The sequence below is a fragment of the Rhinatrema bivittatum genome, chromosome 6 (genome assembly GCF_901001135.1).
Source record: "Rhinatrema bivittatum chromosome 6, aRhiBiv1.1, whole genome shotgun sequence".
Classification (NCBI taxonomy): domain Eukaryota; kingdom Metazoa; phylum Chordata; class Amphibia; order Gymnophiona; family Rhinatrematidae; genus Rhinatrema; species Rhinatrema bivittatum.
The window spans coordinates 35,006,447-35,033,554 of NC_042620.1; the positions used below are offsets into that span (position 1 = coordinate 35,006,447).

General features: G+C 43.6%; 1 protein-coding gene across 2 annotated transcripts in view; it reads left to right on the forward strand.

Moving 5' to 3' along the window:
- KALRN (kalirin RhoGEF kinase) overlaps nt 1-27,108 on the forward strand; it is a 1,195,491-nt gene that overhangs the window by 414,578 nt on the left and 753,805 nt on the right. The gene's annotated exons all lie outside the window — the stretch shown is intronic.

Below are 27,108 nucleotides of genomic sequence, written 5' to 3' on the forward strand. Positions count from 1 at the left end.
GGTCTCCAAATCTGATTTTTGAGGACCGCAAATCGATCTTGTTTTCAGGATCTCCACAATGAGTGTGCGTACCCCATTGGCAAAGCAGGCAAATGCATCTCAGGCATATTCATTGTGGAAGTCCTGAAAACCATATCTGTTTGTGGCCCTCGAGAATCGGAGCTGGGGCTCCTGCTCTAACTGGTTGAATGCTGGCCCACAGAGAAGGAAGCCTGTTTAGTTCATTTTATTTATTTACATTCTTTTAATATACCAATGCTCAAGACAAAGTCTTATCCTACCGGTTTACAGCAAAACCAGGGGAAACCATAATTTTATGTGTGTAATATACTGGTTCCAGGATATGGGGGGGGGGGGGGGGTGAGTCTGTTTAGTGTTTGCTGTGGGGAGGGGTGAAGTCTGGGGGGTTCCGATTACAATATTTTTTATGAAATCGGGCAAAGGTTGAGGCGGGGGGGGGGGGGGGGGGGGGGGGGGAGATAAGGATCGTTCCTTGGGCTGAGGGGCTCTGGGCCCGACAGGACTATTTATGTATATGTGGTGGGGGGAGGGGAAAGGCTCACAATCAGGCCGTGGGCACTTTGATTTTTTTTTTCCCCCTGTTTCAATGACAGCGCTACTTAACCGGCTACTTTTAAGCAGAAAGTTATCCGGCCTGGTAACATGAAAACCTAACCGGCTGCATTCAAGCATAGCCGGTTAAGTATTTTGTTATCCAGCTCTATGTAGCCAGATAACTTATATATGGGGCAAGTTATCCGGATCACTTGGCCACTACACGGCTGATTGAATGTGGACTTCTTGAAGACTGTTTTATCCACAGAAGTCCCTTTGAAAATTGCTCCTAAATATTTTGCACATGAATACCTAATTAACATCAAATAAAGTACCAGGTGTCAAAGATGGGAGAACAGTGTATTGGCTGTGATGTCCACATAAAGAAAAACGAGAAGCATCATTCAAAAGTCAATTATAAATTATTGTGTTTCCTCCGTTCCATTTAGCACGGGATCGGTAGTCCGTGGCACATTCCCCCTGGCACACGGCAAGCATTTTGCAAGATGCGTGGGCCGGCTGCGCGGCGTTCGCACCGCATGAGGTCAGGATAGCCGGCCCACCGGTTCTGTCCCGACTCGCAGGGCCGGCAGTGGTAGTTTGAATCGGCGCGTGGGGCAGCGCGGAGGTGGCATTCCTGGCGGCAGACAGCAGAGCGCGTGCAGAACGTCTGCCTTCCGCACGCCCGCGCGGGCTCGCGCTGCCGCATCGGAAAGGGCCCCTTTGCCGGAACCTGCGGGGTTGCTGGGCCCAGTGGAGGAGGAGGAGAGGCGCACACGGAAGGCCGCTGAAGGCGGAGCAGCCCGTTCCACATTCTTGCAGAGAATTAATTCTCCGAGCTGGGAGAGGTGCAGGCGCACCGGCGGAGTCGGCCTCTTTCTTTTCCCGCCTTGTGGCGCTTGTGCCAGCAGCACCGACCCCCACCCCCTTCCGAGCTCGGCGCACCAACCACGAGAGGAGAGGAGGGAGGTGCTGGGAAAAATTACAAACACTGATTTCACTCCGGGATCTCCCTCCCCTCAGCGCCCCAGAAGCCTTCATCGGATTCGGAGGCCCCAGTATGCAAACATGGGTCTCCTGAGGGGGAGGGGCGCGGAGTTTGCACTGCCAAAATACCTTGCCGACCCATATCTTACGCCATCTACGAGCAGCAATACTACTGCACTGGATGCCCTTGCGGGAAGCCCTGCTGCTACCTTTGTGACAGACACTCAGGTGTCTGCTATTTATAGCACAAAGGAGGACGGGGGTTTTCAGCACGCACAGAAATGATGAGAATCTGCAACCCAGCAGCGATTATTCCTCCTCCTTCATGCAGTTTTATGAAAGAGATTTCCTGTCTGGCCAGGAGGGCGCGGGAAGCTCAGATCTGATAAGGAAGTTATTTTTGGATAAAATAATGCCACTTGGGAGGGAGCTGCTTTGTTTGCAGGAGGGCGTAACTGGGAAGAACGAGGTGCCGCCAGTCACAGCACATCAGTCAAGGCCAGCCTGAGCGGCAGAGATGGAAAAGAAGCGGTCGGACCAGTAAAAAGAAAAAAATCCTGGCAACTGTGTGTGACCAGGCTAGCTTCTAATATAGCCCGGCAATCAGAGATTTCATCTCACGGGGGAGGAAAGGTTTGCTATAAATATAGGAGCGTTTCATCTTGAGGTGCTTGACAATTTACAGCTGAACAAACGTACACACTGTCGCCTCGGGAGCGGAAGGTGCTGGGTGATAAAGCACCGCACTCCCAAGGCTGAGGGGCCGATGTAATAAAGTGCGCTAATCCTAGCAGGGGTTTGTTTTTTTTTAACTCCTGTTTTAGAGCATACATAAATCTGGTATGTAATAGGGGTTTTAGTGCCTAAAAAAGCATGCACTGAAACAGGAATAAAAACCAACGCTAGGGTCTACACGTCTCCATGCAAACTGCAGGTTAATGAGGTTTTTAGCTATAACGCTGGAATGCAGAGAGGCGCGTTAGAAGGGAGACTTTACTGACAAACCGGAAATGTAACTCCTGTTTCAGAGCGGGAGTTAAACTTCCCTCCATAGAGAGCAGAGTGGGGCAGATCCTCTTCCCTTCCACCTCTCCCTCCTTAAAAAAAATTGCTGAGTTGGGAGCAAAACCACCTTCCTCCCACCCACTCATCAAAATGTAAAAAAAAAAAAATGCCTATGGCCAGAAGCTTCTCCCTCCCACCCAAGTTTAAATTAAAAAAAAAATAAAAAAAAAATATATATATATATCCAGGCTGTGAATCCTCTTCCACCCAAGTTCCAAAAAGTCGTGGCCAGCCTTCAGCCGGGGCACTTAAATTCCAAACCCGTCTTTCCTCCCAGATCTCCATAGAGCTCCTCCTCTCTCTCCTCCCTCCTTGCCCCGGAGCTCCTGTCATTGTTGATGCTCCAAGCTGTATCTGCCTTTAATATCAATTTCGTCACCCCTACACTGGCCACCGATTGGTCCCTCCACTGTCAGCTGTCAGTGATAGGTGTCACGGATATGAGCCCTTGGACTGTGGCGTGGTTGAACTTGATGCAGCCTAGTAGGCGAAACATCTAGGCCCATGCCGACAGCAGGTGAACTCACCCTCTCTAGGACTGGATCAGGGATTTCACCTGTACCAGCCCCGTGCCCCACAGGTTGACCCCTTGGGTTCCAGGAGCCGGCAGGACTTAGGCGAGAGACCTGTAAGGAGCAGTCAGACATAGTCGAGTCTTGGGCACTATCAGGGCAGACAGCGAGAAAACAGCATCTGGGTCTAGACCAAGATCAGGGTAGACGGCAGGCAGGCAGGACAAGGTCCAAGCTGAGGTCAGGGCAGGTGGCAGTCCAGAAGAGTTCATATCCATGGCAAGGGTCAGAACCAGGACTCAGGCAGAGATGGACAGCAAGACAATGCACTGGGAACAAAGACATAAGCAGGACAAGACAGGGCAAGGTAACAGCGAGGCAAGATAGGCAAGTAACAACAAAGCAAGGTAACAAGAAAATGAGGCCCTTGTTGGTAACTGTTTGATTCAAATTTCCTGCTACCCCCTGCCATTGATGCAGAGAGTAATGTTGGAGTTGCATCAAAGGTGAGCATAAGGCTTAATGGTTAAGGTTAGTAACTGCCGCATCAAGCAAATGACCCCAATGCTTGTTTACCCAGACTGCACAGATCAATGCCTTGTTGGATGTTGTCTGAATGTAAATCCTCTTTTCCACATTTCCCCCCTGCCGCTGAAGCAGAGAGCAACGCTGTATATGCATTCAAAGTGAAGTATCAGGCTTAATTGGTTTAGGGTAGTAACCGCCGCAATAAGCAAGCTACCCCCACCCTTATTTGTGTACCCAGACTATGTAATTCAGTCCTTGTTGGTTGTTGGTTGTTGTCTGAATGTATATCTTCTTTGCCACATTTCCCCTTGCCGTTGAAGCAGAGAGCAATGTTGGAATTGCATTAACCGTGTGAAGGCTTATTGAGTAAGGGTAGTAATCACCAGGTAGTAGCCTCCACTCCAGAATCCACCCCCATGGCTCTTCTCTTCATTCCCATCCTCTAGCTTTTATGGATCCACAGTGTTTATCCCATGCCCCTTTTAAATCTTTCACAGTTTTAGTCTTCACCACTTCCTCCAGAAGGGCATTCCAGGCATCCACCACCCTCTCCGTGAAGAAATACTTCCTGGCATTGGTTCTGAGTCTTCCTCCCTGGAGATTCAAATCGTGACCCCTAGTTCTACTGACTTTTTTTCCAACGGAAATGGTTTGTTATTGACCATGGATCATTAAAACCTTTCAAGTATCTGAAAGTCTGTATCATATCACCCCTGCTCCTCCTCTCCTCCAGGGTATACATATTCAGGTTCTTCAACCTCTCCTCATAAGTCATTTTATGAAGACCATCCACCTTTTTGGTCTCCCCTTTGGTATTTATCTGCCTTCATTTACTTCATTACTTTGTTATTTATTTATTTGAGTTTTTTCTATACCGGCATTTGCGATGGGAATCGCATCATGCCGGTTTACAATTAACAAGGTGTGACAAAAGGAAAAATAATATGAACATTAACAAGTGCTAAAAGAAAAAATAGCAGTTACAATAAAACAGGGACATAATACAACTTGGAATGGTGAGAAGGCGATAGTAAATTAACAGTGAAAAATAAAAGAATAAAATAAATAAATAAATAAAAGAATAAAAATAAATAAATAAAACCTGCCAATTTAAGAGAGATTGAAAAATTAAGGAGATGTCAAAGTTGTTGATTAACCTGTTGGGTGGTCATAGTTAATTAAGTTGAAATTAGGTTCGATTGGTGTCTGGAAAGGCTTTCATAAATAACCAAGTTTTAAGTCTTTTTCTAAATGTTGGAAGGCAGTTCCTTGAGAGAGTTCCTTGAGAGAGGGAGCAATTTATAATGTCAGCCAAAGGCTTTGCTATGGTGTTTGGGATTTACTATTCTGTGGGCGAATGTTAACGCATTATCACGTTATTAGTGAATAGGCCCCCTCGCTAATAATGGGAGCTGCCACAAATAAAGCACATGAATGCAGGTTATTCATACGCCTCAGGTTATTCACATGCCCTCTGGGTTGAAAGAGGCAGTTGCATGCATTTCGCTGCGTGTAGAGTGAAGAGGGAGAAAATAGCTGTCATGATTGTAAGGGAGGAATTATATGGCACAATATGTAATGAGAGAAATGCTACACTCCTCTGCTCGTATGGACCAAGGTTCGGAGCAGCTATTAAGTTTCCTCGCTCCGAAAACCACAGGCCAGAAGCTGACAGCCGTGCTTTGTTTCAGGAAGTTTGGTGAGAGAGGGTGGCGACAGTCAATACTGTCTCTGCCACATACGTGCAGAGGGCCAGAATTAAAAAAAATAAATAATTGGGTGTCTTACCTGCATGTTCCTGTGTATGAAGCTGAGACTCTGTGTGCATGTGTGTGTGACCCTCAGATTGTGTCTATATGTATATGTGATGGTCACACATGAGATCCTTAGGCGAAACCAAAACTTCCAGAAAGCAACAGGCATCAGGACCTGGATAAGGGAGGAATACAAAGGAATTAAGGGAGAGAGGGGCTAAGCGGAAGGGGCAAAGGAAGACGGAAGCCGATGTTAAATTAAATTAACAAAGAAAAACCCTGTTTTATAATGAATAGTCAGGACCACTTGTACAATCCATCAACCACGCTCGCAGGTCTCTTGGTTCTTCTTTTCAATTTTTTGCTTTATGTTGTTGCGCTTCCCGGCCAGGCCTGCTCACCTCTCTCGGCCGTCCACGAGCGCAGGCCTCTCTTCCACTGCAGGTCCCGGTCGTCCCCCGTCGCTCTCCCCAACCCGCTGCGGCTCCGGCAGTATCACAGGCCTCACAGCGCAGCTCCCGCCAGGGCTCCGCGTCCAGCGTCTCCTCGGCCTCACCCGCGCGCCCAGCGTCATGAACTTTAAAGGGCCAAGCGCAGAAAACCAGGACCTGACGCTCCCCGATGACATCTCCGATCCGCGGTATATAAGGCAGGGCCCAGACCCGTGATCCCTGCCTTGGCAATCTGGTCGATCATGTTGTGATAGCAAGTTTACCTCCCTGCGTTCCAGTGTCTTGTTCCAGTCTTCTGTTCTAGCGTCCTTCTGTTCCACTGTCCTCCTGTTCCATCGTCTCCCCAGGTAGTACCATTCGGACTGTCTTCTCAGTTCTGACCTCTGCCTGTTACTTGACTATGTTTGACTGCTGCCTGGATTTGACCTTTGCCTGTTTCTTCAACCACGTTTGTACGCTGCCTGGAACTGACCTCTGCCTGACCATTGACCACGTCTGATCGCTGCCTGGAACTTGACCTTTGCCTGACTATCCACGGAATGACCACTGGTATTGACCCTTGCTTTGGCTGACTATGCTATCCTTGATTCTGGTCTTGATCCTTACTCGCCTTTCAAAGACTCTGCCTGGCCTTCTCTGGCTCCTGAGCACCCTGATCTGAACATCACCCGCGTACCCTTGTTCGTGATGGGCACACCCCTGAACTTTATCTCTCGGAGATCCTGCGAGGCCCATCTAAGACCAGGCGGCCCGAGTAACCAAGGGCTGAACCTGAGGGAACCCCGGGTTGCTATGGTGAAGCTCCAGCCAGCCTCTGTCTCCTCCTATGCTCCACCTCCTGGTGGCAGGCGCTCTCTGGGTCCGACCAGGGTGCCTACCAATTCTGCACCAGGCCAAGGGTCCACCTCCCGGCGCAACATATGTTTTGTTGTTTCATATTTTTTCCCCCGCATAACAGATTTCTGTTCGGCAGAGCTTGTTTCTGTTACTGCCAAGTGACCTTCAGATAATAAAAGACACGAGATACGAAGGAGATAAGAGCACCAGATGCATGTGCTACCGAAGCAAACTTCTCGAACACAGCTCTGCAGCTGAGACGCTTTCACATCCTATTTACCCTGGCATCAGCTTAAAGTGAGAACTCACCAGACTTTGACGTGGATACTGTAAATCAGCGATAACGTTGCCATTGTGAGGGAGGCTGCCAAATGAGCGTTTTGATGAAGATTTGAAAAAGTTGAGACATTGAGATAAGCCCTCTTGTTTTAATGTGAACAGATGTAATCGTATATTCTTATCTGGGCTTTCGTGCACTTATAGCTCGTGTTTGTCCAAGAAAAGATAAATTGCTGGGACCTCAGGTGATTGTTTATTCTGACGGGCGATCACGCACACACACACGCTGACACCAGCAAAGTTAAGTTTTTGCAACTCAAGTTGCTTCTGCCCTCTTCACTTGGGAGATCCTTGGAAATATAAAATTTCCAAATGGAGTTTAAGTAAAGTCTTATTTTCTTTTTCTCTCTTTGCTTCTGTGGCCTGAACCACAGCAAAATGAAGTAGTTGCCATAACCACAGAGGGAGAGGGAAAGACAGCCAGGGCGAGGAGAGAGTGAAAAGACAGATGATACAGAGTGTTGCCAGAAATGCGTTTTGTGGAGTTAGCACAGTGCTCCCTATGTAAACCTTGTGCTCCCCCCCCCCCAAAAAAAATAAATCCAATTTTGGCTATGCCCCTGCTGATCCTGAAGAAGTCTCCCATCCTCAGGATTTTGAAGCGTGGGGAGGGGCATGATGGGAGGTGTAAATCCTCCTGCCCCATTTTGCCTTCTCAAATAAGTGTGTCACATTATGAAGTTTGGTCAGTTTCTTCTATGCTCCCTCCGCAAAATTGCCAGTATCAGATGGGAGGATGGAGGAGGTACTTTGCATGTGTAGCATGACAGGCATTGAGGCAACGCTAATAGAAGCTCATCTTCAGGCCATGTTGTGTGCTTGGACAACACCCGTGTTCCCGAAAGAGTTTCTTTGGACGGCTGGAAAATGGGCAGTGATCATAAGGTGGACAGTTTAAAATGTGTAAAGATAGTTTGCAGGGGAGGAGTCAAGATTATGGCAGCCTAAATCCATGCAGCTCTGACTGGATGTTTCCTTGCAATGGTCAAACGTAAGGGTAAGCTGTGGGTTTTCCCCTCAGAACCTGCGGTACTTCCAGTTTCCTCTTTAGGTCTAATGGATGCCTTTGTGATCAACCATATGGAGGAAGCTTTGGGGTTGGCCTCATTGCAGGATACTGTGGTAGGAGAGAGCCCGTGGTCTTCAGTGGAGGTGTTGTTTCTTTTCTCCAAAGTTAGGCCTTCTCTGGTTGTCCTGCTGGAGGGAGGTACACTTGGCCTTGTTACGCTGACACTGGGTGATGACATCTTCAGTGCCGCGACAACAGAGGGAGTTGGAGCCGAGGTAGTGGCCTGCATGCTGGGACTCTGTTATTCAGTAGGAATTCATATGGGAGCAGTTGGGATTCTTGGATTTGGAATGAGAGAGGGGACATGCTACTTCTGATAAGGTTGACACTTTTTTCTCTGTATTCAAGGATGTGTTATTGAAACAACCAGAAACTTTTTTAATTTTGAAATTCTATGGCAAGCTGTCACTAATATGCAATTACCCCTAACTGTTCAGATCAAAGGAGTTTCTTACAAGCTATAGAACATGATTGTAGATTTACTGAAATTAAAAAACAAAAGATGGACCCTGTTCCATGCACAGGACCCTAGAGGCAGGCAGAGCTCTGGAGCCTCAATGCATGGATAAGATGATGGTGCAAAGAAGAGGGCACTAATTCTTTTAAGAACTGAGCACCATTTTGGGGAAGGGGGAACCTATTCCAAAAGGATGAGCTCTACTTTAACTAGGGTGGAACTAGGCTGTTAGCGCTAACCTTTAAAAAGGAGATAGAGCAGCTTTCAAACTTGAATATTGGGGAAAAGTCAACAGTCACTCAGCAGTGCTTAGCTGGAGGGAGGTTATCTTCAAAGGATTACTAAAATAAAAGGGGGCCTGGTGGAATGAAGATAACCAATAGGACAGTGCTATACCAGGGTATAAATTATATCACAATGATAATGAACAGACAGACAATGAAATACTAACAGAAATTGGGAAGCTAACAAATTTAGCAGCACAGTAATAATGGGAGATTTCAGTTACCTCAATATTGAATGGATAAATGTCTCATCAGGACATGCTAAGGAGATAAAGTTTCTAGATGAAATAAATGACTGCTTCATGAAGCAGCTAGTCTGGAAACCGACAAGAGGGGGAACCATTTTAGACCTAATTCTTAGTGGAATGCAGGCTTTTATGTAGGAGGCTTTGGGGCCACTCAGCAACAGTGATTATAACACGATCAAATTTGACTTAATGACTGGTGAGAGGACATTAATTAAATCTGCTGCTCTAGCATTTCATTTTCAAAAGGGAGACTTTGATAAAATGAGGAAAATAGAAAAAAACTAAAAGGTATAGCTACAAAGGTTAAGAGTTTACATCAAGCGTGGACATAAAATACCATCTTGGAAGCCCAGACCAGATGTATTCCATGCATTAGAAAAGGTGGAAGGAAGGCTAAACCACTACCAGTATTTAATGGTGATGATCTGGAAGAACTAAAATAAATCACAGTGAACCTGAATGATGTAATAGGGCAGACTGACAAACTAAAGAATAACAAATCACCTGGATTAGATGGTTTACACCCTAGAGTTCTGAAAGAACTAAAAAATAAAATTGCAGCTCCATTATTAGTTATTGTTATTGTTCCATGTTCTATGTAAAAAAACCCAGGTCTAACTTCCCAGACCAGGGCAACCTCTTTCGTTACTTGTAAACCGGACTGATTTGTATTGCATACAGGAATTCCGGTATATAAAAATTTAAAATAAATAAATAAATAAATTAGTAATTTTTTACCTTTCATTAAAATTGTCTATTGTACCTGAAGATTGGAGGGTGGCCAATGTGACCCCAATTTTTAAAAAGGGCTCCAGGGGTGATCCAGTAAACTATAGACTGGTGAGCCTGACTTCAGTACCAGGAAAAATCGTTGAAACTAGTCTAAAAAAACAAATCACAGAAAATAGAAAGACATGGTTTAATGGGACACAGCCAGCAAGGATTTACACAAAGAAATCTTGCTTCACCAGTCTGTTACATTTTTTCTTAATGAAGAAAGGTTAACAGTGGAGTGCCTCAGAGATATGTACTGTGGCTGGTTCTTTTTAATATATTTCTAAATGATCTGAAAAATGGTATGATGAGTGAAGTGATCAAATTTGCAGATGATGCAAAATTATTTCAAATTGTTAAAATCACTTGCAGTAGTGAGAAATTGCAGGAATATCTTGTAAAACCGGGAGTCTTGATATCCAAATAGATGAAATTTAATGCAGATAAGTGCAAAATGATACACATAAGGAAAAGAAACCCACACTGTAGTTATATGATGTTAGGTTCCATATTAGGAGTTACCAACCAGGAAAAGGATCTGGGCGTCATCATGGACACTACTTCAAAATCCTCGGCTCAGTGTGAAGTGGCAGTCAAAAAACAAACAGAATGTTAGGAATTATTAAGGAAGAAATGCAGAATAAAACTTTGAATGTTATATTTCTGTATCACTCCATGATGAGATTGCACATAGAGTACTGTATGCATTTCTGGTCGCCACATTTCAAAAATGATATAGTTGAACTGTAAAAGGTACAGAGAAGGGTGCCCAAAATGATAAGAGGGATGGAATACCTTCCATGTGAGGAAAGGGTAAAGAGGTTAGAGCTATTCAGCTAGGAGAAGAGATAGCTGAGGGGGTATAATACAGAGGTCTATAAAATCATGAGTGGAATAGAACAGGTAAATGTAAATCAGTTATTTACTCTTTTAAAAATATATGACAACATGAGGATACTCCATGAAGTTATTAAGTACATTTTAAAAAAATCAGAGAAAATTCTTTTTCACTCAATGTACAGTTAAGCTTTGGAATTCATTGCCAGAGGATATGGTAAATGCAGTTAGCATAGCTGGGTTTAAAAAAGGTTTGGACAAGTTTCTGGAGGAGAAGTCCATAAACTGTTATTAACCAGATAGACTTTGGGAAAGCCACTGCTTATCTCTGGTTGTTAGCAGCATGGGATCTATCTACCATTTGGGATCCTGCCAGCTACTTGTGACCTGGATTGGCCTCTGTTGGAAAAAGGATACTGGGCTTGATGGACCCTTGGTCTGACCTAGTATAGCAAATCGCATGTTATGTAATTTACATTTACATTTATTAGGATTTGTGAATCGCTTAACACAAAAAGGCCTAGGCAATGAACAAAATAACATACATAATCATAAAAAAAGCATATACAAAATCATGAAGACTTAAAATTAGCTAAAAAAACATAAAATAACATTTTAAAACCTTAAAATAAATAACATTAAAACAACAAGAAAGTAACCCATCATAATATAAAATAGTCAATAACAGATTAAATAAATTAAGCAACTAAAAATAAGCTAACTTAAAAAGAAAGGTTTTAATTTATTTTCTAAAACTCTTAACAGTATCACATTGTCTAAGTTCAATAAGAAACAAGTTCCAGAGAGTAGGTCCAGCAACTGAAAAGGCGCTTTCACGAGTGGTGTGTGTAATCGTGTGTTTCGTGGGGAAGAAATCTCCAGGAACCCTTTTTGAGAGGAGCGCAAAGTTCTGGTCGGTTGATAACATTTTAAAATCACAATGGCCCAGACACAGGAATGGTCATTTAAAAGCTTAAAAATCAACATTCCCATTTTATTTATTTATTTATTTATTTTCTTTTATATACCGACATTCGATCGAGATATCACATCGGTTTACAGGTAACAGAGAAAAGGGCGGGGTCCGCCCTATTTTACATTATAACATGATAACAATTGTAACATGGTAACAATTATAACAAATATACATGGAAAAAATAAAATTATAGCATAAAACATATATACATTATGACTTGGTGACAATATAATTTAGGTATCAGAATTGATTTAAGGGAGGCATGGGATTGGAGGGGGGGGGAGGTCAGGGGGGGGAATGGGGTGTGTGGGTAGGTCATGGAAGGGCGGAAAGGAGGGTGAGATGCATGCGGGGGAGGGAGTGATGCGATCGGGCAGGTTAAGGGTCAGGGGGGAAGGCTTTTATAAACAGCCATGTTTTGAGATGTTTTTTAAAGACTTGCGATGAGGGTTCATTTCTGAGATGGGGGGGGAGGGAGTTCCATAGGGTAGGGCCTGCTATTGATATAGCTCGTTTGCGGGTTGCGTTGAGGTGTGCAGTTTTGAGATTGGGGACGGAGAGAAGGCCAGTGTTGGAAGACCTGAGACTTCTGTGTGTGGGGTATGGGTGTATTGCGGTGTTTAGCCAGTTCATTTTGTTGTTGTTTATTTTTTTGTGTATGAGGGTGAGGGTTCCATCATTTTGTGTATGAGGGTGAGGGTTCCATTGGCTACCTGTTCAGAAGAGGACCAAATTTTATATTTGGTCCTCTTCTGAACAGGTAGCCAATGGAGCTCAATCAATGTGTGGGTAATGTGATCGCTCTTTCTCAGGCGTGAATTTAAGAGCAACTGGAGTGGATGAAGAATAGCAGATGGGGTCCCCAAATATAAGCTATCACAATAGTTTATAATGGGGAAAATAAAGGCTTGCAAAACTACGAAAATCAGAGGGGTGAAGGAGCTTCTTGAGACCTGAAAGAACTCAGAGTCTATAGAAACCTTGTGATATAACGTTTGATCTGCAGACGGAAAGAGAACATATTGTCAAGAATGACACCAAGACTTTTAATTTGAGTTTTAATGGCAAAAGAAGAGTTATCGAGGGTTATAGACTTATCCTTAAGAGAAGCTTGATGACTATGGATGCCAATACATTCAGTTTTAGCCATATTGAGGGCAAATTTATTGATATTTAACTATTTTTTGATGGTTGAAAAGCAGATGTTATGTAAATCTTGAGTTTCCTGCCATGTAGAACGGATTTGAATCACAAACAGTCTGTTAGAGTGGCCAGAATTTTACAAATTGGAGCAAGATATATACTAAACAGAGTAGCAGAGAGAGTAGAACCTTGTGGAACTCCAGTTTTCACTGAAGATAGATCTGAAAAAGAATTTTGGAATGTTATAAAATGGGAATGTTCAGAGAGATAGAAGGAAAACCATTTGAGGACATTCCCTGAAATGCCACATTCCTGTAAATGGTAAATGAAAATATTGTGATCTATGGTGTTAAAGGCAGCGGATACGTCGAGAGAAATTAGAATGAATTGTTGACCATTATCAAGACCGCTTCTAAGAAAATCAGTAAGTGACAGGAGAAGAATTTTGATGCTGAGGGGACAAAATCCGTATTGATGTGGGTCAGGCACCTTGTATCTCTCTAGATGATCAGTTAGCTGGGATAAGACAGCTAATTCAAGCAGTTTTGGAAACTATTGACTTTTTGTTCATTAAAGACAATATTGCATGTTAAATGTGAGAATTTGGGAATCATGATTCAGTATTGAAATTTGCAGCTGATCAATTTTTGCAGAGATAAACTAGTGTCACCTTCTGAAATGTTAAAAAATTATGCCTTGGATATTTTTAAATGTCCAGCTACAGCTTTTCCTCCCATGTCTCAAAATGTATTATATTCCTCTGGGTAAAAAAGTGACACCTGGTAATAATCATTTCTCTTCAGCATTTGATAGATTAGATGTTTCTTAAATTTGGGAAAGTTCAGGTTCTGACTCAGTAATTTCAGCTACTTTGCTGGTTTAGTTAGCACTAAATTCAGATGAGGAATTGCTTTTAAAATATGACCGTAGCCACCATTATTCATTGTCGAAAGGATGTAAAATATATATTTTGCTTGATTTGTCTCGTGCTGCTCAAAAGAAGAGAAAGCAATTTCAGTTATTCAGTCACAACTAGATTTGTTTATTGTTTTGTGGTATCCCTGTGAATGTGAGTAAATCATCAAGGAAGAGGATTTGGGGGTTTGTTTTTTTTGATCCCTTGCAACTTTCAGCCTTCCTGTCGGGTGAGATTGCAGTGTCTCCCTTTCTAAATTAAAATCCACATGGTTGAAGATCTTGGTGCAATCACATCGGAGTTACTCTGGGCCTAATAAACTTAAGCCGCTTATTGGTTTTATTTTCCTTTAGATAAGAATTACCTTTGTGCCTTTTTTTTTTTTTTAAATCTTTCTCTTCTCCTCCCATTTATTGGTGGTCTAATCGTTTGGAAATGATTAGACCTCGAATGACAAGGAGCACTGTCTAGAAAGAGATAGAGAAGTGGTGGAAATATTAATCAAATACTTCAGTTCAGTGTTCACTAAAGAAGACCCTGGAGAAGGATTGTTGCTGGTTGATAAGACCATAGATGGAGATGGGGGTAGATGAAATTCCATTTACAGAAGAGAATGTATGGGAACAGCTAGGAAAACTGAAAATGGACAAGGCCTTAGGGCCATATGAGGTTTATCCCAGGATACTGAAGGAGCTCAGAGATGTGCTGGTGGGGTTCGCTGCATGACCTGGCACCTCTCCCTGGAAACGGGAGAGGTGCCAAGTGATTGGAGAAGAGTGGTGGTGGTTTATAAGAGTGGTAGCAGAAAGGAGGCTGGAAACTATAGCCGGTTAGCCTCACCTCGTTTGTGGCAAAATTGATGGAGACTCTGCTGAAGAAAAGGATAGTGAACTATCTACAGTCAGGAGGATTGCTGGGCCCGAGGCAGCCTGGATTCACCAGAGGAAGGTCCTATCGGACAAATTTGATTGATTTTTTTGATTGGGTGACTAAAGAATTGGATCAGGGAAGAACACTCGATTTGATCTACTTGGATTTCATCAAAGCTTTTGATACGTTCCCGCATAGGAGGCTTGTGAATAAAATGACAAGTTAGGGAGTGAGCGCCAAGGTGGTGGCATGGATTACAAACTGGTTGCTGGATAGAAGACAGCGTGTAATGGTAAATGGAACCTACTCTGAAGAGAGAACAGTGTTAAGTGGAGTGACGCAAGGATCAGTGTTGGGACCGGTTCTGTTCAATATCTTTGTGAGCAACATTGCGAAAGGGATAGAAGGTAAAGTTTGTCTATTTGCGGATGATGCTAAGAGTTACAACAGAGTGGACATGCCAGAAGGAGTAGAGAGAATGAGATGCGATTTAAGGAAGCTTGAACAGTAGTTGAAGATATGGCAGCTGGGATTCAATGCCAAGAAGTGCAGAATCATGCATCTGGGGTGCGGTAATCCAAAAGAGCTGTTGTGATGGGGGTTGAAAGGCTGTTGTGCACGGAGCAAGAGAGGGACCTTGAGTGGTAGTGTCTAGCGATCTGAAGATGGCGAAGCAATATGACAAGGCAATAGCTAAAGCCAGAAAAATATTGGACTGCATAGAGAGAGGAATAACCAGTAAGAAAAAGGAGGTAATAATCCACTTGGTCCTTGGTGAGGCCTCACCTGGACTACTGTGTTCAGTTCTGGAGACCATATTTCAAAAGGGACAGAGACAGGATGGAGGCGGTCCAGAGAATGAAAATTAAAATGTTTGGGGGTCTCCATCAAAATGACTTATGAGGCAAGGCTGAAGAATCTAAATATTGATTTTCTGGAGGAGAGGAGGTACAGGGGAGATATGATACAGACCGTCAGATACCTGAAAGGAGTTAATGATGCACAATCGACAAACCTTTTCCGTTGGAAAGAAATCAGTAGTACTAGGGGTCACAAAATGAAACTCCAAGGAGCATGACTCAGAACCAATGTCAGGAAATATTTCTTCACGGAGAGGGTGGTGGATGCCTGGAATGCCCTTCTGGAGGAGGTGGTGAAGACAAAAACCGTGAAAGAATTAAAAGGGGCATGTGATAAACACTGTGGATCCCTAAAGGCTAGAGGATGGAAATGCATGGGGGTAACTTGCTGGTGTGGCGGTTACTACCCTTAACCAATAAGCCTTCATACTGTTGATGCAACTCCATCATTGCTTTCTGCTTCAACGGCAGGGGTAAAAGAGGAAAAGTAGAATTAGATTCAGACATCAACCAACAAGGGCCCTGACTTTTACGGTCTGGGAAACTAAGTATAGGGGTGACCTGTACTGTGCCTTCTCAAGGACCATAATGGTAAGACAAAATTGAGTCGGATCTTCATGAACAACAGGTCCCTGCTGCAACAGATTTATGTGTGCTGGAAATTGGAGGGGGCAGCCTATCAGGAACCTTTGCAGATCCACATACCATGGTCTCCTGGATCAATCTGGTGCCACCAGATGCACCATCTCTCTGTAACCTTCGACCCTCTGAACCATGCTGCCCAACATGGGCCACAGGTAAAAGGCATACAGCAGCTTGTCCTCTGGCTATTCCAGCACAAGAGCATCGATATCCAAGGACCTCTGATATCTCCTGTGACTGAAGAATCAAGGAACTTTCACATTGCAAAAAGTCTCCAGCAGGTCTAGAAATGGAAGGCCCCAGCGATCCACTATCAGCTGAAACATCTCATCTAACAATACCCATTCTTCTGGTCCAGATTCTCCCTGCTGAGAAAGTCTGCTCTCACATTCGGGCCGATTCAGTAAAGTCCGCGGGAACGCCCGCTCTCCTGGCACGCGCACAGGCCACTCGCCTGTGTGCGCGATTCAGTTTTTAAATGAGGCCCGGCGGTAGAAACGGGCAAAAGGAGGCGCTAGGGACACTAGCGCATCCCTAGCACCTCCTTTTGGCCCGGAGCGTTTTCCGCCCCTTACTGAATAAGGGTAAGGGAAAACACACGTCCAATGGCAGGTTAACAGTGTGCTCCGTTGGAGCGCACTGTACTGTATCAACCCGATTGTCTTTTCCTGCAGGGTGTGAGGCCGAGATCTCTTAAAAATGCACGTCCGCTTATTCCATAAGTTGCTCTGTCTCTTGTGACACTTGCTGGCTCTTGGTTCCTTCCTGCCGATTGATGTAAGCCACTGTCATTGCACTGTCCAACATTATCTGGACCGCTCGACCCTGTAACCTGCCGCTGAACTGCAAGCATGCCAACCGGAATGCCCGGGCTTCCATCCAATTGATATTCCAAAGAGACTCCTCTACACTCCAGTGCCCTTGCACCATCAGTTCTTGACAGTGAGTTCCCCAATCCTGGAGGTTCGCATCTGTCGTGAGTACCAATCAGTCAGGTGATTTTATGGAAACTCCCTTTCTTAGATGATCCACTTGTAACCACCACTGTAGTTGAGAACAAACCTCCATTGACAAGTGGAGCTGAATCAAATAGTCCTGAGACTGTGGGCTCCAACAAGACGCAGGGAGCACTGAAAAGGATGCATATGTGCCCTCGCCCAAGGCATCACTTTCAAGGTTGCTGCCATAAAACTGAGTACCTGCAGATAGGACCACACTGTTGGGCATATAGTGTTCATCAACAAATGCACCTACACCATCAACTTCTGATTAGGAGCTTCCGGCAGGAAAGCCCTGCCCTGCTTCATGTCAAAACAAATACTGAGATACTCTAGCAATTGAGAAGGCGGAAGACTGCTCTTGGCCAGGTTCACCACCCAGCCAAGCTCCTGCAAAAGGGAAATCACCTTGCAGGTCACCAGGCGGCTCTCTTCCAGAGACTTGGCCCGAATCATCTAGTCCAAATAAGGGTGTACCATGATCCCATCCTTTCTCTACTCTGCCGCCACCACCACCATAACCTTGGAAAAGGTTCTGGGTGCAGTGGCCAGACCAAAAGGCAGTGCCCAAAACTGCTAATGGCATCCCAAAACTGCGACTCACAGAAAACATTGGTGCTTTAGTCGGATGGGAATATGCAGGTACACCTCGAACAGGTCCAAGGATGTCAGAAATTACCCCGACTGCATGCGCATTATCACTGAGTGCAATGTTTCCATGTGAAAATGTCACCCACAAATAACAGTTGAACCTTTTGAGGTCCAGGATGGGATGAAAGGAGCCCTCCTTCTTGGGCATCATGAAATAAATGGATTATCGACCTGTATTTTCTTGAGACATGGGCACTGGAACCACAGCCCTCAGACTGAGGAGCCTTGAGAATGTACACTCCACTGCCTGCTTCTTCTGCAGAGAATGGCAGGGAGACACCATGAACACACCCCAAAGAACACTGTGAACTCCAGTGCATATCCCTCTTGTATCACTTCCAGGATCCAGTGATCCGATGTGATTTCAACCCACCTCTGATAAAAGAGAGAGGAGCCCTGCTATCTCCTGTTCCTGGGGGTGGGTTGGCAAACCTTCATTGGGAGGCTCGGGAGGGCTGTCTGGGATGAAAAGTCTGAAACCTACCGAAAGGTCGAGTCCTCTGAAAGGTTGCTTCTCTCTGGGGGCAAAAACTCTTGGATCCCCTGCCATGTCCTCTCATGCCAAAGGAGCGTGACGTGACGTCTGCTTCTTATCCTCTAGTAACTGAGGAATCGGGGTTTTGCTCCACTTACTAGCCAGTTTCTCCAACTTGCTCCCAAACAAGAGCAAGGTTTTAAAGGGCAATTTCATAAGGATAGCCTTGGAGGTCGCATCGGCCGACTAATTTTTCAGCCATAACTGACACCTGGCTGCTATTACCGAATTCACCCCTCTGGCTAGGATGCGGACCAAATCGCAGTGTGCATCTGCCAAAAAGGTGGCTGTCGGCTCCATAACTGCTCTGGAATTCAATCCAGATTCATTGATCTCCTGAGAGAGAAGTAAAAAGAGCAAGCCACCAGAGAACAACAAGAAACTATCTGCAAGATCATTGCCACTGCTTCAAATGCTTACTTAAGGATGGCCTCAATCCTTCTATTGTGCATATTCTTCAAGGCCGCTCCTCCCTCCACATGAAAAGTCATCCACTTGGAGACGACACAGAGAAGAGCATCCACTTTCGGAAAGGCAACCACTCTCTCACCACTGGATCCAGGGAGTACAGGCCTTCCAAAACCCAACCCCCCTTGAAATTAGCCTCTGGGGCACCCCACTCAAGATCAATCAATTCTTGAATGGCCTCCATAATGGAAATAACAAGAGGCTTTACGCAAAGAAACCAAAATGGGATTTTTCTTTGACTCGGACATGGAATCTGCCCCAGGTACTCCCAGCACCTTTAATGTTTGGGAAATCAGAGCCGGTAGCTCTTCTCTATGAAAGATCTGCAACATAGTCCTATACGGTTCCAGTCCCAAAGTAAATTCCCCATCCTCCAGAGAATCAGGATCCGCCTCATCATCCATGCTATCCGGATTCCTATCAGGAGGATCTGCTGCCGATCTAGGTGTACTTCGGCACTTAACAGTAGTACCGGGCAAGTGAGAGGTCACCATCTGTGACTCTGATCTGACAGGATTGGACGTGGCTGTGGACTGCACCTGAAGAAAGGATTGCAATCCTTGAAAAAATTCTACCCAAGAAAAGGCAGAAGGATCCATGCGAAAATCAGAAGGTACCTGTGTTGTGCCCATTGAGCTACCTTCCCCCACTGATGAGCCAGGTAAGGGAGTTCCAAGGTCAGGTGTCCCTCTTGACACGTCTTTACCCAGGCCGTCATCAGGCTGGGAAGAACCAGGCTTGGCAAAATTAGAGGAAGATCCTTCTCCCTGAGCCTCAAAGCAGCGCTGGCACAAATTAGAGGACACGCCAGGCTGAGATGCCCAAATATGACAGGCAGCACAGAGGGAAAGGCGCTTAGGTTTCTTAGCCATAGGTGCCATCAGTCTATCAGTGCGCTTAACAGGTGACTGAAGGTGTGCGATCTAGCTGAATTCACGCTGTAGAATATACGTATCCAAAATTTAGGGACCCAAAATTTAGGCGCCCCCAAGCTAGGTGTTGCAACGCTAGGCGTCCCAAACTTAAGCGCACAACAGTGCACTTAAATTGTGTGCACAGGCAAGCGCGCGCCTAACTCGAAAGCCTCTATCACCTGGATGCCCAAGCAGGCATCCGATTAAGTGACCAAAAACTGGATGCACAACCTGGACGCACAGCCAGATGCACTCACAGACGGGCCTGAAGAGGGCAGTCTTAACGTGCAGAAAAAGGTGCACAAAAGCGCCACAATGGCCTATCACAAGGCACACAAAGAAAAGCCCACAGCAGGGCCTAGCCCACATGGGCTGCTCATGTCTCCAGGCTGCCCATGTTGCTTAACCTCCCTCGGGGGCGGGAATGAACGCCGGAATGGCACATTGAGCATGGAGACCGAGGTAGGGAAATGTCTTACAAACAGTCCTTCTTCTCTGTCTTTCTCTCTTTTTATTTTTGTATTTTACTTTTTTTAAGCCTTAAAAGAGCTCAGCCCTTCCCAGCTGAGTACAGAGCTGGTCTCCGGCTGCGGGGGGGAGAGGGCATAAACCATCATCGCCACGCTTGGCTTCCTGCACCCACTGTCTTTCAGCTGTTTTATTTATTTATTTTTTTTTTTTTTAATTTTTATATACCGATGTTCCTGTATAATATACATATCGCACCGGTTTACAGTGAAATCAAACTGATGCCTCTAGGGCAGCTTACAATGAAACATAAAAACTAACAATAAATAACTTGGACTACCTCTTGGGCAGCTTACAATGAGAACAGAGTAACAAAAAAGTACTTGGACAATAAGGAATTTTTTTTTTTTAACAGACTTATAACAGATTTATAACAGACTTAGCTAAGTCTGAAAAAATCAGCTACCAGACCAAGACACTCATCTGAGGGACCATGGAAATCACCAACTGGGGGAGGGACCACTTAGTATCACCGCAGGAGAGTGGGGCGAATTACATTTCCTTTTATTTCTCCTTCTAAAACTTGAAGCAATCCCCAGTAGGGAGATGCACGTCCACCATCTGCTGGAGACGGAGAATACTGGCAGGCTGATGTCACTGCAGGAGTGTATATACTGTGATGTCAGCTTTGCCCCGTCTCCATCTGCTGGTAGAGGTGCACAACCTACTGGTTCTAGATTCATCTGTCTAGATGCTAAGAAATGTTTCATTTTCATATTTAGTGATATTTCCTTTGAGCTTAATGCTTTGTGAAACTGCGGAAATTAAAAAAAACAAAAAGGTTTGAGCATCCACATGATGGCGTGAAGTTAAGGGAACACAGTGGCGTCAGGTTTGCCACATGGGTGTTTTACCGGTTTGAACACAAGTGCATCTCCTCGCTGATGGACAAACGCCAGTGCCGCAAAACAGCTGCTTCTCTGTTTTTGTTTGAATGCAATCTCCGCAGAAGACCGTGCAGTTCAAGAACTGACCTGCATTTGCGTAAAAAAAAGTCAACACTTTGGAGAGGCATTAAGTGACGCCTCAGCCCAGGAGTGACTTACAGGAAGCCGATTGATCTTAGCCCTGTTCTAAGACATAAACAGTACCATCACTGTTGACGCTAACGTGTAGTCTAATTAACAGCTTTGTACAGAGAAACCACAGATTTAATGAACCTGAAAACTCAGCACATTGTAATGGCATTGGTTTGAGCTGCTGTGTAAGCTCAGCGGCAGCATATCCAACATCTTTTTGTTGACTTGAGTGGCTTGTAAAGTGCATGTGCGATATACATTCACCATATTTGAGCTACATTTCCAAAAGATTGCATTGAAGTTATACACATAAAACAGCTCCCATAGGCTAAAAATCTGTGGGTACGTTTCACCCACCGATTTTAGTACGAATAATTCGGGGGTGTGCACAGAACCATTGCTGACCTGCACGCACCGCGGAAGCAGGTGTAGCTTTGTGCTTGTACATTGACGCGCATCCTTTTGGAAATGGAAAGTATGCTTGTAAATCATGTCCCTGCCCTAGCTCCACCCCTAAAACCTCTTCGTAGTGTGTACAAAAAGGGTGTGCAAAGTCGCTTTTGCATTTGCTTTTATGTGCACCATTCCCCGTGTAGTTTTTAGGGAGGGTAATTTTCAAAAAGCCACTGTGTACAAAGTTTCCACAAACTTTAGCCCCAAGTTTCATTAGTCCGCTTTGAAAGTTTTTTGGGGACATCCGTGCGACAAGTTACAACCTGCTGCTGAGCAGGCATAACTTACCACCTGCACATTTACATACACGCTTGCAAAAATCGCCAGTATACATGTAAATATTTCCCTCAACCTGACTCCGGCCCATAAGAATTCCTCTTGTCAATCTGGGGAAAGGTGTACACCAAATCCTATATCCCATGTAAATTTTCCCAGATTACTTCCCGATTAATTTCCAAAAGCAGATTTACATGCGCAGACCGGGGTTTATTCATGAAAATTCTCCTGATAATTACCCCCAGATGGGTGTGAGCAGTAGTTAAAACATATCCAGCAGGACCAGTTATATGTGCAAGTATCTGGGGGGGTGAGTTTTCCAAGGGTTTAAGGATCAAACTGTGGGAGTTAGGCACCTAACTTGGCATCTTTGAAAATTGACTAGAGCTGAGTGCCTAAATTTAGCCACCTATTTTCCCTAGGCTCCTAAATTTATGTGCCTGAAATCTGGGTGGGACCAGGGTCAGGGGAAATAGGTTAGGTGCCTAGTGTTGTAGGCAAATAAATGGCAAGCCTAAATTTTGGAACCTCGGTTTTGGGCCTCTGAAATTAGAGAGGATTTTCAGCTCAATTTTGAAGCCTGGGATTATAAACTATATTGAGCAGGGATTTTCTCTTATTTGGTGTTTGTACAGTGCGTTAGAAATGTAATGTAGTAGTAGTAGTAGTATGTCAGCTGAAAATTTTCCTAACTTTAGGTTTCTAAACTAAGGCACCTAGGTCTTTGAATGTTGGCCTCTTGGTATTTATCTTTAAGATGGTCATCTGCAATTAATAAGTGGTCCAGAGGTGTGATTTTCCTTTAGATAGCCAGATGGAATTGTCAAAATACTGAATCTCTAAATATAATACCATTTATTTGTCTAACCCTTCACCAAGTAATAAAGCACGTTAGTAAGAAGGTGGGTTGACTGGGAGCGGTTTTATAGCTTTTTTTTTTAATTTCTAGCAATAATTTTATCACCGTTGTAGATAAAAAGTTTGTATTGTTTGAATATGTAGATGTCTAAAGATGTATTTGAATTATCTGAATTCTTCAGGCGTCTGATTAATTCCCACGCAGCCTGTGCTTTGACCACTTGATACTATAAATGTTTTCTGTAATGTCATTTCTTTTCTTTAAGTAATAATCATATTTCTTGATTCAGATCCTAATTCATTTTGCAGTATTTCTGGCTCTGCATCACTTATTTCGTTCCTTGGCCGTGTGGTTACAGCATAGCAATTTATGGAAAATTCTTTTTGCTCCAAGTTTCAGTCCTCTGTTTCAATAAGAACATGTATGCATGGTTTGAAAATCAGCCTAATGGTTAGAGCAGGGGGCTGTGAGCCAGAGAATCCAATGTTCAAATTCCACTGGAGCTCCTTGGGAACTTGTGCAAGGCATTTTACCCTCCACTGCCTCAGGTACAAACTTACCTCTAGATGCAACAAGCTGAGATCTTTTTCCAGGGAAGGGATCCCTCCCTCAAAAAAACATTGCGGCTATGTGTTGTGTTCTTTTGTCTTGCAGCCAAACACGATGGCAATGGCGGTCCCAACTTCAAGGGACCACCATGACTTAAAGGGCCGCTGGCCCCCCCCAAAAAAGTGCTACCAAAATGGTAAAGTTGAGCGGGGGTTAGTGCTGGTGGAACTTCCTCCCGAGGTGGCTCCAACTCCCCAAAAGTACCCAAACACTAAGTCTAACCCATGCTACTGATGTCAGTAATAGCAGTGGCTATTTCCTAAGTCAGCTTGATTAATAGTAGTTAATGGACTTCTCCTCCAAGAACTTATCCAAATCTTTTTAAACCCAGCTACACTGACTGCATTATCCACATCCTCTGGCAACAAATTCCAGAGCTTAATTGTGCATTGAGTGAATAAGAATTTTCTCCGATTAGTTTTAAATGAGCTACTTGCTTACTTCATGGAGTACCCCCTAGTCCTTCTATTAACCGAAAGAGTAAATAATTGATTCACTTTTACCCGTTCAAGACCTCTCATGATTTTCTAGACCTCTATCATATCCTTCCTCAGCCATCTCTTCTCCAAGCTGAACAGCCCCAAAATCTTTAGTCTTTCCTCATAGGGGAGCTTTCCCATCCCCTTATCATTTTGGTCGCCCTTCTCTGTACCTTCTCCATTGCAACTATATCTTTTTTGAGATGCGGCAACCAGAATTGTACACAGTACTCAAGATGCAGTCTCACCATGGAGCGATACAGAGGCATTATGATATTTTCCATTTTATTAACCATTCCCTTCCTAATAATTCCTAACATTCTCTTTGCTTTTTTGACTGCCACAGCACACTGAGCCAACGTTTCGATGTATTATCCACTATGATGCTAGATTTTTTCCTGGGTGGTAGCTCCTAATATGGAACCTAACATCGTGTAACTACAGCAAGGGTTTTTTTTCCCTATATGCATCACCTTGTACTTGTCCACATTAAATTTCATCTGACATTTCGATGCCCAATCTTCCAGTCTCACAAGTTTTAGTTTTCTTAGAAGCCTCTCATGAGGGACTTTGTCAAACGCCTTTTGAAAATCCAAATACACTACACCCACTGGTTTACCTTTAGCCACATGTTTATTAACCCCTTCAAAATAAAGCAGATTTGTGAGGCAAGACTTCCTTTGGGTAAATCCATGCTCACTGTGTTCCATTAAACCATAACAGGTACATTACATTCGTGCAATACCTCTGTCTAATGTATGAACTATAACACCATGCCAGAGGAAACTAGGCAATATAATATGCCCAAGGATTTTTTGTTTATTGTGTATACAATTTTATCAATACATACAATATCTAGGCATTGTGTGGGACACTTGTGCATGTACAATTGTTTAAAATCCAATCAATACAAACATATCTTAACTATTAAACCTACACTCATACACCATTCATTCATAAAATCCTCAATGCATATACATTCATGTAAATATATACATCAAAAAACCCACTAACATGTTTTGCAATGCTCCAGACGAGATTTCTCGTTTCGCCTGCATAAACAGGCTTCTTCAGGGAAGCTCAACAAATTTCATACAGTGGTATTAATATAATAATGTTTACAAATCAGTTTTCTTAATGTGATTTAATTATTGATGTTCCTCCTGCCGATCATGTATCACAAATTAACATCGTTTCTTCACGGAATTATGTCATACATCTCTCAATGATGTGCATAAGGTCCCCACACTGCCTCGGACCAAATTCTAAAAAGTTTTTTTCCCCGTTTTTGTACACCTTCAATGAGTTACCGGCGTCTAACTTGCCTCTCACAGGTATTTTACTTGTATTTTTACTTCAATATCTGAGATGCATCCAAAGACGAAACTTTGTGGCAATACCAGGAATCTGTTTAAATGCCTCCTCACTTCAAAAGACCCATCTGCCATAAATTCCAGTCTAAGAACCTTCAAATTGAGCTATAATTCCAAAACTTTGCCACATCCTTGCCGACTCCAATGCTGTTAACAGCAACCAGTCTCAGACATTCCAGGCTGGAAGCATTATTGGACGCATCTCAGATATTGAAGTAAAAATACAAGTAAAATACCTGTGAGAGGCAAGTTAGACGCCGGTAACTCATTGAAGGTGTACAAAAACGGGGAAAAAAACTTTTTAGAATTTGGTCCGAGGCAGTGTGGGGACCTTATGCACATCATTGAGAGATGTATGACATAATTCCGTGAAGAAACGATGTTAATTTGTGATACATGATCGGCAGGAGGAACATCAATAATTAAATCACATTAAGAAAACTGATTTGTAAACATTATTATATTAATACTAATGTGTGAAATTTGTTGAGCTTCCCTGAAGAAGCCTGTTTATGCAGGCGAAACGAGAAATCTCGTCTGGAGCATTACAAAACATGTTAGTGGGTTTTTTGATGTATATATTTACATGAATGTATATGCATTGAGGATTTTATGAATGAATGGTGTGTATGGTGTATGAGTGTAGGTTTAATAGTTAAGATATGTTTGTATTGATTGGATTTTAAACAATTGTACATGCACAAGTGTCCCACACAATGCCTAGATATTGTATGTATTGATAAAATTGTATACACAATAAACAAAAAATCCTTGGGCATATTATATTGCCTAGTTTCCTCTGGCATGGTGTTATAGTTCCATTAAACCATGTCAGGCTCACCGGTCTATAATTTCCTGGATCACCCCTGGAGCCCTTTTTAAATATTGGGGTTACATTGGCCACCCTCCAGTCTTCAGGTACAATGGATGATTTTGATGATAGGTTACACATTTTAACAAATGGATTTGAAATTTCATTTTGAGTTCCTTGAGAACCCCTGGGGTGCATACCATCCAGTCCAGGTAATTTTCTATTCTTTAGTTTGTCAGTCTGGCCTACTACATCTTCCAGGTTCTCAGTGATTTGGTTTAGTTCGTCTGACTCATGACCCTTGAAAACCATCTCCGGAACTGGTATCTCCCCAACATCCTCATTAGTAAACATAGAAACAAAGAATTCATTTAGACTTTCTGCAATGCCCTTATCTTCCCTAAGAGCCCCTTTAACCCCCTCGATCATCTAACGGTCCAACCAACTGCCTCGCAGGTTTCCTGCTTCAGATATATTTTTAAAATTTTTATTATGAGTTTTTGCCTCTACAGCCAACTTAATTTCAAATTCTCTCTTTGCCTATCTTATCAATGTTTCACACTTAACTTCACAATGCTTATGCTTTTTCCTATTTTCCTCAGATGGATCTATCTTCCAATTTTTGAAGGATAATTTTGGCTAATGAGATTGAACACCTAAATGGGATAATTAACGTCTAAGTGGCTGGTGTAGTAAGCTATGGGCAATTTAGGCTGCTAACACATTGAAAATTAGCATTGTTCTATTTAAATGGAAGCTATGCCTCCAAGATGACGACCTAGCTGAGTGCTTAAGTTTAGACATCTTTATGAACTTAGGCACATAGAAACAGTTTTTTTGGGGGTTTTTTTTTAAGATTCCTTACATGCCCAACTTTCAGATCTAGGTACCTGTGCCCGAATAAGCTTTTGGAAATTCAGTCCTATCTAAATGGTGGGATTTTAAGTATCTGGTTGAAGTATGGTTATCTTTGAAAATGAACTCTATATCTGATGCATCTAACATTTAGATGAATAACTTCAAATTTAGA